The sequence below is a fragment of the Nerophis ophidion genome, linkage group LG04, assembly GCF_033978795.1.
Source record: "Nerophis ophidion isolate RoL-2023_Sa linkage group LG04, RoL_Noph_v1.0, whole genome shotgun sequence".
NCBI lineage: Eukaryota > Metazoa > Chordata > Actinopteri > Syngnathiformes > Syngnathidae > Nerophis > Nerophis ophidion.
This window is the reverse complement of record NC_084614.1, coordinates 79,851,959-79,871,007: the sequence shown is the minus strand read 5'-3', so window position 1 is coordinate 79,871,007 and position 19,049 is coordinate 79,851,959. Positions and strand designations below refer to the sequence as shown.

At 43.9% G+C, this 19,049-nt stretch overlaps 1 protein-coding gene across 1 annotated transcript in view; it reads left to right on the top strand.

Annotated features, from left to right (window-relative positions):
* Positions 1 to 8,751: 8,751 nt before the first annotated feature.
* Positions 8,752 to 19,049, top strand: part of LOC133551990 (lissencephaly-1 homolog A-like) — a 34,536-nt gene continuing 24,238 nt past the window's right edge. Inside the window, exon 1 of the mRNA XM_061899208.1 lies at positions 8,752 to 8,909. The gene's annotated coding sequence lies outside the window, so the exon portion shown is untranslated. The remainder of the gene's footprint in view (positions 8,910 to 19,049) is intronic.

The window sequence follows — 19,049 nt, the reverse complement described above, 5'->3', positions numbered from 1 at the left end:
GGACTGAAAGCAGGGTTATTCCTCTGTAGTTGTTGCAGCTGGTGAGATCACCCTTTTTTGGGATCTTGATGAGGGTTCCCTCTCTCCAGTCTTCTGGGATTGTCTCTTCCTCCCAGATCTTTGAAAAAAGGCTGTGCAGCATATTGACAGCAGTCTTTAGGTCAGCTTTGATAGCTTCTGCTGGTATTCCATCTGGTCCTGCAGCTTTCCCAGTATGGATGGATTACTACATATTTATTGGTGTATTGTTTTCATACCTCGCTGCCAGGCCACTGGTAATCCATAATTTATCTTATTTAAACGCAGAATAAAAAGTGACAACATTTATTATTGTTATAAAACATGCGCCACACTCACTATGACACAAGGTCATAAAACAAAATAAATGGGAATATTAGCATTAGGGCTACGAATCTTTGGGTGTCCCACGATTCGATTCAATATCGATTCTTGGGATCGCGAATCGATTATATATCGATTTTTTTCGATTCAACTCGATTTTCGATTCGAAAACGATATTTTTCCGATTCAAAATGATTCTGTATTCATTCAATACATAGGATTTCAGCAGGATCTACCCCAGTCTGCTGATATGCTAGTAGATTTTTGTAAAAAGCTTTTATAATTGTAAAGGACAATGTTTTATCAACTGATTGCAATAATGTAAATTTGTTTTAACTATTAAACGAACCAAAAATATGACTTATTTTATCTTTGTGAAAACATTGGACACAGTGTGTTGTCAAGCTTATTAGATGCGATGCAAGTGTAAGCCACTCTGACACTATTGTTTATTTTTATTTTTATAAATGTCTAATGATGATGTCAGAGGGATTTTTAATCACTGCTATGCTGAAATTATAACTAATATTGATACTGTTGTTGATAATATTCATTTTTGTTTCACTACTTTTTGGTTTGTGTCTCCTCTCAATTGCTCTGTTTATTGCAGTTCTGAGTGTTGCTGGGTCAGGTTCGGTTTTGGAATTGGATTGCATTGTTATGGTATTGCTGTGTGTATCCCTTGAGGAGGGGGTCCGGTCTGGTGGGCATGGATGAAGTGCTGGCTGTCCAGAGTCGGGACCCCAGATGGACCGCTCGCCTGTGTATCGGTTGGGGACATCTCTGCGCCGCTGATCCGCCTCCGCTTGGGATGGTTTCCTGTTGGCTCCACCTTGGATGGGACTCTCGCTACTATATTGGATCCACTTTGGACTTGTTTCGGGCTCCAGTACTCTGGAATGCCCTCCCGGTAACAGTTCGAGATGCCACCTCAGTAGAAGCATTTAAGTCTCACCTTAAAACTCATTTGTATACTCTAGTTTTTAAATAGACTCCCTTTTTAGACCAGTTGATCTGCCGTTTCTTTTCTTTTTCTTCTATGTCCCACTCTCCCTTGTGGAGGGGGTCCGGTCCGATCCGGTGGCCATGTACTGCTTGCCTGTGTATCGGCTGGGGACATCTCTGCGCTGCTGATCCGCCTCCGCTTGGGATGGTTTCCTGCTGGCTCCGCTGTGAACGGGACTCTCGCTGCTGTGTTGGATCCGCTTTGGACTGGACTCTCGCGACTGTGTTGGATCCATTGTGGATTGAACTTTCACAGTATCATGTTAGACCCGCTCGACATCCATTGCTTTCCTCCTCTCTAAGGTTCTCATAGTCATCGTTGTCACCGACGTCCCACTGGGTGTGAGTTTTCCTTGCCCTTATGTGGGCCTACCGAGGATGTCGTAGTGGTTTGTGCAGCCCTTTGAGACACTAGTGATTTAGGGCTATATAAGTAAACATTGATTGATTGATTGATTGATTCTCACGGTTATGTTAGATCCACTATGGATTGGACTTTCACAATATCATGTTAGATCCTCTCGACATCCATTGCTTTCGGACCCCTAGGGGGTTTCCCACATATGCAGTCCTCTCCAAGGTTTCTCATAGTCATCAATGTCACCGATGTCCCACTGGGGTGAGTTTTCCTTGCCCTTATGTGGGCTCTACCGAGGATGTTGTTGTGGTTTGTGCAGCCCTTTGAGACACTAGTGATTTAGGGCTACATAAATAAACATTGATTGTTTGAATCAATCTTGAAATTGTGGCTTATTTGGTCTGAATCGCTCTAGCTGCTGGTGGCCATGATTGTAAACAATGTGAGGATGTGAAGAGTTCTACAACCCGTGACGTCACGCGCATATCGTCTGCTACTTTCGGTACAGGCAAGGTTTTTTTTATCAGCGACCAAAAGTTGCGAACTTTATGGTGGATGTTCTCTACTAAATCCTTTCAGCAAAAATATGGCAATATCGCGAAATGATCAAGTATGACACATAGAATGGACCTGCTATCCCCGTTTGAATAAGAACATCTCATTTCAGTAGGCCTTTAAAGGCTAGACTATACAAATGCGGTCCTCTCCAAGGTTTCTCATAGTCGTCATTGTCGATGTCCCACCAAGGTGAGTTTTTCCTTGCCCATATGTTGGCTCTACCGAGGATGTCGTCGTGGTTTGTGCAGCCCTTTGAGACACTTGTGATTTAGGGCTATATAAATAAACATTTATTGATTGATTGATGGGCTTCACGGTGGCAGAGGGGTTAGTGCGTCTGCCTCACACTACGAAGGTCCTGAGTAGTCGGGGTTCAATCCTGGGCTAGGGATCTTTCTGTGTGGAGTTTGCATGTTCTCCCCGTGACTGCGTGGGTTCCCTCCGGGTACTCCGGCTTCCTCCCACCTCCAAAGACATGCACCTGGGGATAGGTTGATTGGCAACACTAAATTGGCCCTAGTGCAGTGGTTCTCAAATGGGGGCACTTGAAGGTATGCCAAGGGGTACGTGAGAGTTTTTATAAATATTCTAAAAATAGCAATAATTCAAAAATCCTTTCTAAATATATTTATTGAATAATACTTCAACTAAATATGAATGTAAGTTTATAAACTGTGAAAAGAAATGCAATATTCAGTGTTGACAGCTAGATTTTTTGTGGACATGTTCCATAAATATTGATGTTAAAGATTTCTTTTTTTGTGAAGAAATGTTCAGAATTAAGTTCATGAATCCAGATGGATCTCTATTACAATCCCCAAAGAGGACACTTTAAGTTGATGATTACTTCTATGTGTAGAAATCTTTATTTATAATTGAATCACTTGTTTATTTTTCCGACAAGTTTTTAGTTATTTTTATATCTTTTTTTCCAAATAGTTCAAGAAAGACCACTACAAATGAGCAATATATTGTACTGTTATACAATTTAATAAATCAGAACCTGATGACATAGTGTAGTATTTTACGGCGACATAGCTCGGTTGGTAGAGCGGCCGTGCCAACAACTCGAGGGTTGCAGGTTCGATTCCCGCTTCCACCATCCTAGTCACTGCTGTTGTGTCCTTGGGCAAGACACTTTACCCACCTGCTCCCAGTGCCACCTACACTGGTTTAAATGTAACTTAGATATTGGGTTTCACTATGTAAAGCGCTTTGAGTCACTAGAGAAAAGCGCTATATAAATATAATTCACTTTACTTCACTTCACCTCCTTATCTCTTTTTTTAAACCAAAAATGCTTTGCTCTGATTAGGGGGTACTTGAATTAGAAAAGTGTTCACAGGGGGTAGATAACTGAAAAAAAGGTTGAGAACCAATGCCCTAGTGTGTGAATGTTGTCTGTCTATCTGTTGTGGCCCTGCGAGGAGGTGGCGACTTGTCCAGGGTGTACCTTGCCTTCCCCCTGATTGTAGCTGAGATAGGCACATGCACCCCGCGATCCCAATGGGAAAAAGCGGTAGAAAATGGATTGATGGATGACTGATTAATTGATCCATCCATCCATCCATCCATCATCTTCCGCTTATCCGAGGTCGGGTCGCGGGGGCAACAGCCTAAGCAGGGAAACCCAGACTTCCCTCTCCCCAGCCACTTCGTCTAGCTCTTCCCGAGGGATCCCGAGGCGTTCCCAGGCCAGCCGGGATTGATAAAAAAATTAAATTATAAAAAAAAATAAAAATTTATTTTTTTAAAAATGGAATCAATTCGCGATTCGTATTCTAATCGATTTTTCCCCCACACCCCTAAATAGCTTCTTTAAAGGCCTACTGAAATGAGATTTTCTTATTTAAACGGGGATAGCAGGTCCATTCTATGTGTCATACTTGATCATTTCGCGGTATTGCCATATTTTTGCTGAAAGGATTTAGTAGAGAACATCCACGATAAAGTTTGCAACTTTTGGTCGTTAATAAAAAAGCCTTGCCTGTACCGGAAGTAGCAGATGATGACATCCACTAGAAAAAAAAAAAGGTGTTTGCATTGTGAGCGATTCAGATGTTTTTAGACACATTTACTAGGATAATTCTGGGAAATCCCTTATCGTTCTATTGTGTTGCTAGTGTTTTAGTGAGTTGAATAGTACCTGATAGTCTGAGGCGTGTGTCCACGGGTGTCTTGACAGATAGATGGATAGTACTTTATTTATTCCGTCAGGAGAGTTCCTTCAGGAAAATTACAATTTTCAGCACAATCCCATTCAAGATCAGACAAACATTACAGGGAGACAGAACAGGATCGCTGACGGGTCTGCCGGCTTCCAGTGCCCCTTACAAAAAAGATTACATACAGGTAAACGGGGGGGGAAATAGAAGATTAAAATAAAATTTAAAAATCGGTGTTAGCCTAGGCCCTGGAGTGGGGGTGCAGACTGAGGCCAAGGGGAAAAAAAGGAATTAGTCACGGCAGCAGCAGCACGACAGAAGCTCCGCTGATCTCCGGTAAGAGGCGACTTTTTACCACAATTTTTCACCGAAACCTGCCGGTTGATAAGTGGTCAGGATCCATGTTCGCTTGACCGATCTGATCCATAGTAAAGCTTCACCTTCGGGAATTTTAAACAAGGAATCTCCGTGTGTTTGTGTGGCTAAAGCTTCCCACCTCCATCTTTCTACTTTGACTTCTCCATTATTACTTCAACAAATTGCAAAAGATTTTGATTGATTGATTGATTGACACTTGTATCATTAGATTGCACAGTACAGTACATATTCCGTTCAATTGACCACTAAATGGTAACACCCCAATAAGTTTATCAACTTGTTTAAGTCGGGGTCCACGTTGATCAATTCATGATTCAGCAACACAGATGTCCAGAATACTGTGTAATTATGCGTTTAAAGCAGACGACTTTTAGCTTGGATCGGGCTGGAAAAAAAATGTCCGCTACAACCTAGCTGTGACGTCAGACGCACGTGTCATCATACCGTGACGTTTTCAACAAGACACTTCACGGGGAATATAAAATTGCCCATCCATCCATCCATTTTCTACCACTTATTCCCTTTTGGGGTTGCGGGGGGCGCTGGCACCTATTCATCCATCCATTGGGACGGCGTGGCGTAGTGGGAGAGTGGCCGTGCGCAACCCGAGGGTCACTGGTTCAAATCCCACCTGGTACCAACCTCGTCACGTCCGTTGTGTCCTGAGCAAGACACTTCACCCTTGCTCCTGATGGGTGCTGGTTGGCGCCTTGCATGGCAGCTCCCTCCATCAGTGTGTAAATGTGGAAGTAGTGTCAAAGCGCTTTGAGTACCTTGAAGGTAGAAAAGCGCTATACAAGTCCAACCCATTTATTTTCTACCGCTTATTCCCTTTTGGGGTGGCGGGGGGCGCTGGCACCTATCTCAGCTACAATCGGGCGGAAGGCAGGGTACACCTTCGACAAGTCGCCACCTCATCGCAGAGCCAACACAGATAGACAGACAACATTCACACTCACATTCACACTTTGCAATTTCCATCCATCCATCCATCATCTTCCGCTTATCCGAGGTCGGGTCACGGGGGAAGCAGCCTAAGCAGGGAAGCCCAGACTTCCCTCTCCCCAGCCACTTCGCCTAGCTCTTCCCGGGGGATCCCGAGGCGTTCCCAGGCCAGCCGGGAGACATAGTCTTCCCAACGTGTCCTGGGTCTTCCCCGTGGCCTCCTACCGGTTGGACGTGCCCTAAACACCTCCCTAGGGAGGCGTTCGGGTGGCATCCTGACCAGATGCCCGAACCACCTCATCTGGCTCCTCTCCATGTGGAGGAGCAGCGGCTTTACTTTGAGCTCCTCCCGGATGGCAGAGCTTCTCACCCTATCTCTAAGGGAGAGACCCGCCACACGGCGGAGGAAACTCATTTCGGCCGCTTGTACCCGTGATCTTGTCCTTTCGGTCATGACCCAAAGCTCATGACCATAGGTGAGGATGGGAACGTAGATCGACCGGTAAATTGAGAGCTTTGCCTTCCGGCTCAGCTCCTTCTTCACCACAACGGATCGGTACAACGTCCGCATTACTGAAGACGCCGCACCGATCCGCCTGTCGATCTCACGATCCACTCTTCCCTCACTCGTGAACAAGACTCCTAGGTACTTGAACTCCTCCACTTGGGGCAGGGTCTCCTCCCCAACCCGGAGATGGCACTCCACCCTTTTCCGGGCGAGAACCATGGACTCGGACTTGGAGGTGCTGATTCTCATTCCGGTCGCTTCACACTCGGCTGCGAACCGATCCAGTGAGAGCTGAAGATCCCGGCCAGATGAAGCCATCAGGACCACATCATCTGCAAAAAGCAGAGACCTAATCCCGTGGCCACCAAACCGGATCCCCTCAACGCCTTGACTGTGCCTAGAAATTCTGTCCATAAAAGTTATGAACAGAATCGGTGACAAAGGACAGCCTTGGCGGAGTCCAACCCTCACTGGAAACGTGTTCGACTTACTGCCAGCAATGCGGACCAAGTTCTGGCACTGATCATACAGGGAGTGGACCGCCACAATAAGACAGTCCGGTACCCCATACTCTCTGAGCACTCCCCACAGGACTTCCCGAGGGACACGGTCGAATGCCTTCTCCAAGTCCACAAAGCACATGTAGACTGGTTGGGCAAACTCCCATGCACCCTCAAGAACCCTGCCGAGAGTATAGAGCTGGTCCACAGTTCCACCACCAGGACGAAAACCACACTGTTCCTCCTGAATCCGAGGTTGGACTATCCGGCGTAGCCTCCTCTCCAGTACACCTGAATAAACCTTACCGGGAAGGCTGAGGAGTGTGATCCCACCATAGTTGGAACACACCCTCCGGTCCCCCTTCTTAAAGAGAGGGACCACCACCCCGGTCTGCCAATCCAAAGGTACCGCCCCCGATGTCCACGCGATGCTGCAGAGTCTTGTCAACCAAGACAGCACTTTGCAATTTAATAAACTACAAAGGCTGTATTGGCATGTGTTGCAATGTTAATATTTCATCATTGATATATAAACTATCAGACTGCGTGGTCGCTAGTAGTGGCTTTCATCCATCCATCCATCCATTTTCTACCACTTATTCCCTTTTAGGGTCGCGGGGGGTGCTGGCGCCTATCTCAGCTACAATCAGGCGGAAGGCGGGGTACACCCTGGACAAGTCGCCACCTCATCGCAGGGCCTGTTAATATTTCATCATTGATCTAGTGTGTGAATGTGAGTGTGAATGGTGTCTGTCTATCTGTGTTGGCCCTGCGATGAGGTGGCGACTTGTTCATGGTGTACCCCGCTTTCCGCCCGATTGTAGCTGAGATAGGCGCCAGCACCCCCCGCGACCCCAAAAGGGAATAAGCGGTAGAAAATGGATGGATGGATGGATGATATATAAACTATCAGACTGCGTGGTCGGTAGTAGTGGGTTTCATCCATCCATTTACTACCGCTTATTCCCTTTTGGGGTCGCGGGGGGCGCTGGCGCCTATCTCAGCTACAATCGGGCGGAAGGCGGGGTACACCCTGGACAAGTCGCCACCTCACCGCAGGGCCTGTTAATATTTCATCATTGATCTAGTGTGTGAATGTGAGTGTAAATGGTGTCTGTCTATCTGTGTTGGCCCTGCGATAAGGTGGCGACTTGTCCGGGGTGTCCCCCGCCTTCCGCCCGATTGTAGCTGAGATAGGCGCCAGCACCCCCCGCGGCCCCAAAAGGGAATAAGCGGTAGAAAATGGATGGATGGATGATATATAAACTATCAGACTGCGTGGTCGGTAGTAGTGGGTTTCATCCATCCATCCATCCATCCATTTTCTACCGCTTATTCCCTTTTGGGGTTGCGGGGGGCGCTGGCGCCTATATCTCAGCTACAATCGGGCGGAAGGCGGGGTACACCCTGGACAAGTCGCCACCTCACCGGAGGGGCCTGTTAATATTTCATCATTGATCTAGTGTGTGAATGTGAGTGTAAATGGTGTCTGTCTATCTGTGTTGGCCCTGCAATGAGGGAGCGACTTGTCCGGGGTGTACCCCGCCTTCCGCCCGATTGTAGCTGAGATAGGCGCCAGCACCCCCCGCGACCCCAAAAGGGAATAAGCGGTAGAAAATGGATGGATGGATGGATGATATATAAACTATCAGACTGCGTGGTCGGTAGTAGTGGGTTTCATCCATCCATTTTCTACCGCTTATTCCCTTTTGGGATCGCGGGGGGCGCTGGCGCCTATTTCTCAGCTACAATCGGGCCGAAGGCGGTGTTCACCCTGGACAAGTCGCCTCCTCATCGCAGGGCCAACACAGTGCAGAATAGAAAGCGACATTTATTATTGTTATAAAACATGCGCCACACTCACTATGACACAATGTCATAAAACAAAATAAATGGGAATATCAGTAAGAGCATTTGTCTTATTTGTTTTTTATTTTTTGCGGCGTTCTCTGCGCACCTCAGCGTGCGCGCCCCCGCCGCTGTTGAGCGACCGTTAGCCCGGACCGTGCGCGTGCACAGGCGGCGGCGGCAGCAGAGAAGATCCCCAACGTGAGTGCGAGTCGCCGGCTGATGAGAAAGTCTCACTGGAGCCTCCAAGCTGACTCTTACCGCCGCGCCCGGAGGACATGACAGTCACAATTCGTCCCGGGGTGAGTGTCCCCCTCCCGCACACACACACACCGACGTGCCTTTATAAAATTACACTTTCACCGGCTGTGTTGTTTTTAAACGACGTTCCGCCCGCAGTGTGTCCCTTTTCTCAAAATGGCGGAGAGGCCGCAAGCTAGGCTAGGCTAAGTGCTAACAGGAGTCGTTGACTAAAACCGCCGTTAACGAAAGGTTCTCACGGGGATGTGGACTATTTTTTACAACATTTCACCACTTTCCTATTAACACACGCCACGTATGTTGTGCGGTTTGTCGTCACACGCGTGTTTGTTCTACCAGGCTAGCGCTAGCTTCAATAAAGTTGTGTTGCTGATATTTCGACGTCATACTAATATGTTGACGTGACTGCCTCCCAGCCCTCGTCAAATAACAGAAAAGATGACGGCATGTGTGTATTTTAGAGACCGTGGCGATCCTTAAATGAGTGACGTCCTGCTTGGTGCACAGCTAACACGGGTCAACTTGTCATCCATAATAAATGTGGTAAGTCCCTGAGCGTGATGATGATGATGGACCACCAGTCGTAACCCCAGACTAATTAACCCCTTTGCAGGTTTTTTGCAGGTAAGTCGGTGTGTCGTTTATTTTTTTTTCCCGTTGCAAGTAAATCAGTGTAGTCTGACAGCGGCGAAGCTAACGTCAGACAAAAAAAAAAAAAAAAGGGCGTTGCTGAGCCATGACTGCAACTTTGCAACTTTGCCCTTGTGGCGGTCCCAAGCTGATTAGGACGTCAGCAAATGAAGCGGAGCGTCAATCTTAAAGGCTGGTTGTCGTCCTCAGTCGAAATCTTTAGTTTTTTGTTTTGTTTTAGCAGGCTGGCAGAGGCAGGGTGGAGCCTTGAAATGCATGATGATGCAGCAGCCAGTAAACAGTCTCACTGGGGCAACAAGACGCTTCCATGAGAGATCTTGTGCTGGAGGAGAATGAAAGTTTTTAGATTGTTCAATGCAATGAAGGTGCAAACCTTGCGGTGTGTATGTATATATATATATATATATATATATATATATATATATATATATATATGTGTATGTATGTAGGTGTGGGAAAAATCACAAGACTACTTCATCTCTACAGAACTGTTTCATGAGGGGTTCCCTCAATCATCAGGAGATTTTAATGGAAGCATTCACATACAATGGTTTATATAGGGCACAGAGTGGGTGGGTACAGGCAGGCGTAGGGTGTGGTGATTGGCTCATGTGTTACCTAGGAGGTGTTTCCGTCTGTGGCGGCATGTTGAAATGATTTCACTGCGCTTGTTGAGGGATGATAGATCTGGATGATATATAATAAACAGTTTCTCTTTTAAGCATAGGCATAGCATCCCTCAACAAGCGCAGTGAAATCATTTCAACATGCCGCCACAGACGGAAACACCTCCTAGGTAACACATGAGCCAATCACCACGCCCCTACGCCTGCTTGTACCCACCCACTCTGTGCCCTATATAAACCATTGTATGTGAATGCTTCCATTAAAATCTCCTGATGATTGAGGGAACCCCTCATGAAACAGTTCTGTAGAGATGAAGTAGTCTTGTGATTTTTCCCACACCTACATATTGCGCTCTACCACGGTATCGAGCACTATTCTCTGGATAATCCAATCAAGACATATATATGTATGTATACACATCCATCCATCCATCCATCTTCTTCCGCTTATCCGAGGTCGGTTCGCGGGGGCAGCAGCCTAAGCAGGGAAGCCCAGACTTCCCTCTCCCCAGCCACTTCGTCTAGCTCTTCCCGGGGGATCCCGGGGCGTTCCCAGGCCAGCCGGGAGACATAGTCTTCCCAACGTGTCCTGGGTCTTCCCCGTGGCCTCCTACCGGTTGGACGTGCCCTAAACACCTCCCTCGGGAGGCGTTCGGGTGGCATCCTGACCAGATGCCCGAACCACCTCATCTGGCTCCTCTCCATGTGGAGGAACAGCGGCTTTACTTTGAGTTCATCACGGATGACAGAGCTTCTCACCCTATCTCTAAGGGAGAGACCCGCCACACGGCGGAGGAAACTCATTTCGGCCGTTTGTACCCGTGATCTTATCCTTTCGGTCATGACCCAAAGCTCATGACCATAGGTGAGGATGGGAACGTAGATCGACCGGTAAATTGAGAGCTTTGCCTTCCGGCTCAGCTCCTTCTTCACCACAACGGATCGGTACAACGTCCGCATTACTGAAGACGCCGCACCGATCCGCCTGTCGATCTCACGATCCACTCTTCCCTCACTCGTGAACAAGACTCCTAGGTACTTGAACTCCTCCACTTGGAGCAGGGGCTCCTCCCCAACCCGGAGATGGCACTCCACTCTTTTCCGGGAGAGAACCATGGACTCGGACTTGGAGGTGCTGATTCTCTGATTATATGTATACACATATAATGTATATTCATATATATGTATGTATACACATAATGTATATTCATATGTATGTATACATATATACATGTATGTGTGTGTGTCTTAATTAGGTTATCCAGAGAATAGTGCTCGATACCGTGGTAGAGCGCAATATGTGTGTGTGTGTGTAAAAATCACAAGTTTACTGTTTCATGTAACAGTTCTGTAGAGAAGTAGTCTTGTGATTTTTACCACACACACATATATCTCCATCCATCCATCCATTTTCTACCGCTTATTCCCTTTTGGGGACGCTGGCGCCTATCTCAGCTACAATCAGGCGGAAGGCAGGGTACACCCTGGACAAGTCGCCACCTCATCGCAGGGCCAACACAGATATATATATATTAAGGGTGTGGGGAAAAAATCAATTGGAATACGAATCGCGATTCAGAATCAATCCTCATTTTTTAAACAATAAATTTTTTTGTAGATGATGCTAAATATTAAAGTTAAAGTACCAATGATTGTCACACACATACTAGATGTGGCGAAATTATTCTCTGCATTTGACCCATCACCCTTGATCACCCCCTGGAAGGTGAGGGGAGCAGTGGGCAGCAGCGGTGTCGCGCCTGGGAATCATTTATGGTGATTTAACCCCCAATTCCAACCCTTAATGCTGATTGCCAAGCAGGGAGGTAGTGGGTCCCATTTTTATAGTCTTTGGTATGACTCGGCCAGGATTTGAAGTCACGACCTACCGATCTCGGGGCGGACACTCTAACCACTAGGCCACTGAGCTTAGGGGTGTGGGAAAAAATCGATTCGACTACGAATCGTGATTCTCACGTTGTGCGATTCAGAATCGATTCTTTTTTTTTTTCAATTTGATTTTTTGTTTTACCAATCCAACAAAACAATACACAGCAATACCATAACAATGCAATCCAATTCCAAAACCGAACCTGACCCAGCAACCCTCAGAACTGCAATAAACAGAGCAATTGAGAGAATACACAAACACGACGCAGAACAAACAAAAATGTAATATTATCAACAACAGTATCAATATTAGTTATAATTTCAGCATTGCAGTGATTAAAAATCCCTCTGACATCATCAATAGACATTTATAAAAATAAAAAAAAAGAATTGCGTCACAGTGGCTTACACTTGCATCGCATCTCATAAACTTGACAACACACTGTGTCCAATGTTTTCACAAAGATAAAATAAGTCATATTTTTGGTTCGTTTAATAGTTAAAACAAATTTACATTATTGCAATCAGTTGCTAAAACATTGTCCTTTACAACTATAAAAGCTTTTTTTTTTTTAAATCTACTACTCTGCTAGCATGTCAGCAGACTGGGGTGGATCCTGCTGAAATCCTATGTATTGAATGAATACAGAATTGTTTTGAATCGGAAAAATATCGTTTTTGAATCGAAAATCGCGTTAAATCTATATAATCGAATCGCGGCCCCAAGAATCGATATTGAATTGAATTGTGGGACACCCAAAGATTCGCAGCCCTAATATATACACATAGTATATACATATTTTAGGGCTGGGCGATATTGCCTTTTTTTAATATCTCGATATTCTTACGCCATATCGCGATACACGATATGTAACTCGATATTTTGCCTTAGCCTTGAATGAACACTAGATGCATATAATCACAGCAGTATAATGATTCTATGTGTCTACATTAAACATTCTTCTTCATACTGCATTTATATATGCTACTTTTAAACTTTCATGCAGAGAGGGAAATCACAACTAAGTCAATTGACCAAAAGTGTATTTATTAAATACTCCTCATTCTCTCCCGGGTGACTTTTGAAATGAAAGAACAAATTAATAGTGTTGCTACCTTTTTTTGTAGTAACATTTCTGCTGCATACTTTGCATATTTCTGTTGTCTGCTGACTATTATACCTACTCAGTGGCTTAGTGGTTAGAGTGTCTGCGTCCTGAGATCGGTAGATCGTGAGTTCAAATCCCGGCCGAGTCATACCAAAGACTATAAAAATGGGACCCATTACCTCCCTGCTTGGCACTCAGCATTAAGGGTTGGAATTGGGGGTTAAATCAGCATAAATGATTCCCGGGCGCGGCACCACTGCTGCCCACTGCTCCCCTCACCTGGTGTTGATCTGGAAATGGTTGCTTGGGGATTTATTGGTGTGGCACCAAACGGAGATGTTGACATTCGGCGTTTCAAGCACTCCTTATTCTCTAGTGGGTGATTTTAAAAGTGATGCTGCATATTAGCATTGGTGCTACTTTTGGCAGCAACACGTTTGTTGCATAATTGTTCAACATCTTCCCTCTTTAAGCCAAACCACCACCAGACGATGGAGCCCGTACTGTTTTTCTTTGGAAGGAATTATTCCTTCATTTGTTACCAAATTCGCACCTTCTCTCTCGTATTACCACTCGCACCACTCCGCTTGCATCACAACTAACGTTACCATGTCACTAACCTGTCTGCTCCGCGGGACGGTGTGACGTTGCACACGCGACAGTATATGTGACGTATGTAAGAAGCTGTGCTTGTTTTAAGTCTGTTGTGAGGAGAGACAAGAAAGAGTGGGAAACACCTGCAGTGTAATGCCTGTAGCTAAAAGCAACTGTGTGAGAATGTATATTTGAATATCAGGATATAGTAATTTTCTATATCGCACAGAGGCAAACCCGCGATATATCGAGTACATCGATATATCGCCCAACCCTACTGCTAATGATGTCGGTATGTGCGTAAAATAAAAACTTTTATTTCCATTAGCCAAAACCAGTGTAGTTATCACATTGTATAAAGTGTAAATCAAAACAAAATAAAAATTTGCAAATCCTTTTCAACCTATATCCAATTGAATAGACGGCAAAGACAAGATATTTAACCTTCAAACTGGAAAGTGTTGTTTTTTTTTGTAAGTTTAGTTCATTTTGAATTTGACGCCTGTAATATGTTTCAAAAAAGCTGGCACAAGTGGCAAAAAAGACTGAGAAAGTTGAGGAATGCTCTTCCAACACTTGTTTGGAACGTCACACAGGTGAACAGGTGGGTGCATCCTTGTGTAAAGGATACCACCACGTGAGGAAACGGCGTGGCAAAGTTGGGAGAGTGGCCGTGCCAGCAATCTGAGGGTTACTGGTTCAATCCCCACCTACCATCCTAGTCACGTCTGTTGTGTCCTTGAGCAAGACACTTCACCCTTCCTCCTGATGGGTCCTGTTTTGCGCCTTGCATGGCAGCTCCTGCCATCAGTGTGTGAATGGGTGAATGTGGAAGTAGTGTCAAAGCACTTTGGGTTCCTTAAAGAGGAGTATAAAGGCGCTATACAAGTACAACCATTTACATGGGCTCATGAACGCTTCAGCAAGCCACTGTCAGTAACTACAGTTTGTCGCTACATCTGTGAGTGGAAGTTAAAACTACCATGCAAAGCGACAGCCATTTATCAACAACACCCAGAAACGCTGGCGGCTTTATTGGGCCCGAGCTCATCTAAGATGGACTGATGCAAAGTGGAAAAGTGTTCTATGGTCTGATGAGTCCACATTTTAAATTGTTTTTGGAAACTGGACATTGTGTCCTCAGGAGCAAAGAGGAATGGAACCATCCGGATTGTTCTAGGTCCAAAGTTCAAAATGCCAGCATCTGTGATGGTATGGGGTGTATTAGTGCCCAAGGCACTTCACATCTGTGAATTGTTCGATTGAAACTTTCATTAGTAGATTGCACAGTTCAGTACATATCCCGTACAATTGACCACTAAATGGTAACACCCGAATAAGTTTTTCAACTTGTTGTTTAAGTCGGGGTCCACTTTAATCAATTCATGATGGCACCATTAATGCTGAAAGGTACATACAGGTTTTGGAGCAACATAAAACCATCCAAGGAACGTTATCATGGACGCCCCTGCTTATTTCAGCAAGATAATGCCAAGCCAGGTGTTACAATAGTGTGGCTTCATAGTGAAAGTGGGTACTAGACTGGCCTGCCTGTAGTCCAGACCTGTCTCCCCTTGAAAATGTGTGGCGCATTTTGAAGCCTAAAATACGACGGCCGCGACCCCGGACAATTGAACAACTTAAGCTGTACATCAAGCAAAAATGGGAAAGAATTCCACCTAAAAAGCTTAAGAAATTGGTGTCCTCACTTCCCAAACGTATACTGAGTGTTGTTAAAAGGAAAGGCCATGTAACACAGTGGTAAAAATATTTCTGTGCCAACTTTTTTGCAATGTGTTGCTGCCATTAAATTGTGAGTTAATAATTATTTGCGAGAAAAAAAAAAATTCTCAGTTCAAACATTACACTAAATCTTGTCTTTGCAGCCTATTCTATTAAATATTAGTTGAAAGGGACTTGCTAAATAATTTTATGTTGTTTTTATTTACGAATTACGCAAAGTGTCAACTTCACTAGTTTTGGGTAAGGGTTAGTAACCCAAGCCCTATGAAACCCGTATTATCAGAGAGGTCTTGTTAAGACAACTTTAGTGATATTAGTATAATTTTTCTGTGATAAATATTAAGTAAGTTATGCCTGTTTTAACCTAGGCTCAAGATTTTTGTTGTGACCTTTTTTTTTTTATCATAAATGTCATAACTTCTTTTTACCCCATTTTAAAAAGATAAACCAGTGTGCGAATCCATCAATTTATAATATATTTGGTAGACTCACAAATGCGTGTATAACTTTAAAAGGAATTACAATTTTTACTCGCTGTAAATTTTTTGCAGGGGAGTTTTGTCGGGTAAAGTGACAATTTTTAAGGGAGCTTTGTGGCGCAGGTACTTACTTGTCTAATGCAAACATTTTGATAAACAGTTCTGGATAAACTACGATGTGTGTTGTATGTCATGAGTATAAATGTATACTATAGTGGTAACGAAAACAATGCGAACACAGTTGAACTCTGAAAACAGCGATCCAATCGCTACCCACGATAGCATGATCGAGCGTGGGACACTTTTTGAGTGACCACAGGGGGCAGCCAGCGGCAATTAAATACACACGTACATTTTATGATGATACACGTGAATAGGTGCAAACATGACAACTGGTTCTGGCTCTCAAAGTCCTCTATCTCGTCTTTTATTAGCCTGCTGGTTGTTGTACTATTTTACAAGGGCTGGACGATATGGCTGAGAACTGTATCACGATATTAGTGTTTTATTTCGGTCGGTATCCATAATTGATATTGTTTTTATGACTAATCGAAAATAAGGACCAGGAGAAACATATTAAATGTAAACATTTTTATTTCAAATGTAACTTTCCTCTTATTATAATCCCCTCAGCTATCAAGGCAGAAAGGAAATGTCACCACCACAATGGAAAACAATAAATGTAAACATCGAACACTTAACAATAACCTCTTAAAATGAAGGTGCAAAAATAAGGAATATGTAAGAAATGCTTAAAGTGTAACAAAATAGTGCTAAGTATGAAGATGTACACCAAGAAGTATTTTCTGCAGGTTTAATGTCAGAAATATACTGCTGTGTAACCTTTATTTTGCTGTGGTATTACTTAAGCATGGAAAGGAATTTGTTATGCAGTAATTATTATTGGAATATTATGGGACCATATTACAATTTTTTTTTTAAATAACACATTTGTTATTTTGTAATTTATTTTATTCATACAAGTGTTGAAAAGAAAAGTGGCGAGTACGCTTAAGGACTATGGTTTGCTTTTAAAGAAATCCTAAAAACTGTCAGTTTTATCGACAATTTCTTCGCTCTCTGCAGCACTCATTTTCAGTATCTCTTACTCCATGCAAAGAATCAACAACAAGACAGTACATCCATCTAGGGCTGGGCGATATGGCCTTTTTTTAATATCGCGATATTTTTAGGCCATATCGCGATATACAATATATATTACAATATTTTGCCTTGGCCTTGAATGAACACTTGATGCATATAATCACAGCAGTATGATGATTCTATGTGTCTACATTAAAACATTCTTCTTCATACTGCATTCATATATGCTACTCTTAAACTTTCATGCAGAGAGGGAAATCACAACAATGTCAGTTGACCAAAAGTGTATTTATTAAAGTTATTAACAATGGCACAAACATTCATGTCATTTCCAAAACAGAAAGTGCGAGATTGTCAGAGACATTTTAACAGTCAAATAAAAATGAGCTGCATAATAAGAAATCAAATAGTATTCGTCCTTCACTATGTGGTTGGTTACTAAGGACGTTATGAAATTCCCCTCATTCTCTAGGGAGTGACTTTTCAAATGATGCTACATATTAGCGATAATGCTACTTTTTATAGCAACGCTTTTGCCCCACACTTGACAAATGACGGTTGTCTGTTCGACATATTCCCACTTGAAGCCGAACCGCAGCCAGACGATGGACCCCCCTGCTGTTTTTATTGGGAATTAAGTCTTCCTTCATTTGTTACCAGATCCACACTTTCTTTCTCTCGTATTCCCACTCGTACGGCTACGTTAGTGGCTAACGTAGCCATGTCTGCTACCTCTCTGGTGGCCGAGGGCGTATACGTATGTGTCGTATGACAGTTTGTGACGTATGTAAGAATGTGCGCCTGCTTGTCTATGAGAAGGAGAGACAGGAAAGAGAAGAGCCTGAAGTGTAATGCCCGCAGCTAAAAGCAACTGTGTGAGAACGTACTGTATACTCGAATATTATGATATAGTCATTTTTATATCGCACGTATCGATATATCGCCCAGCCCTACATCCATCCATCCATTTTCTAATGCTTATTCCCTTTGGGGTCGAGGGGGGCGCTGGTGCCTATCAACTACAATCGGGCGGAAGGCGCTTACACCCTGGACAAGTCACCATCTCATTGCATTAAGACAGTACGGTTCAACCAAACTTGATAGTTGATACCTTTAGCTGATTGACTGTTAGCACGTCCCTCCCACTAATCAGTCATCACTTCCTGCTTTGTTGGGTTACTGTTGTCATAGCGGGAGTGCGGTATTCATGCAACCAACGCTTCGTAACCCCAACAAAAAAATCTATACTGAACATTTTATCCATCCATCCATTTTCTACCGCTTATTCCCTTTCGGGGTCGCGGGGGGCGCTGGTGCCTATCAACTACAATCGGGCGGAAGGTGCTTACACCCTGGACAAGTCGCCATCTCATTGCATTAAGACAGTGCGGTTCAACCAAACTTGATAGTTGATACCTTTAGCTGATTGACTGTTAGCACGTCCCTCCCACTGATCAGTGATCACTTCCTGCTTTTTTGGGTTACTGTTATCATAGCGGGAGTGCGGTATTCATGCAACCAATGCTTCGTAACCCCCCAAAAAAATCCATACTGAACATTTTATCCAACGCTTTTTTTAATTGATATTGATAGTCTGTCGTGATATGTATTGATATGATTTTACAGCATCCAAACATTTGATTTGACATCCTTTTTTTATTTTATTCTATTTGCACATTTATATTTGGTGCGGAATGACTGCATCATTATTAGCAGCTCATGTTTGCTAAACTTTGCTAATTTTAAGAAAAATTATCATTTTTATATAAATATTGTTTTTTTTTGCTTCCAAGGACTTGACAGAGCAGAGTTCAATAATTGTTGCGTAACGAGGAAATAATTGGGTGCTCTGTCCCAAAGGTTGTGGCGTAGTCATCACTTTCTCTGTATGTCACTGCTTTCACTCTGCAGTGTTCAACTCTGTAAATGAGATCAAACCTCTTGTTTAGGTCCAAAACAGGTGAACCAGACTCATGGCTTTAAAC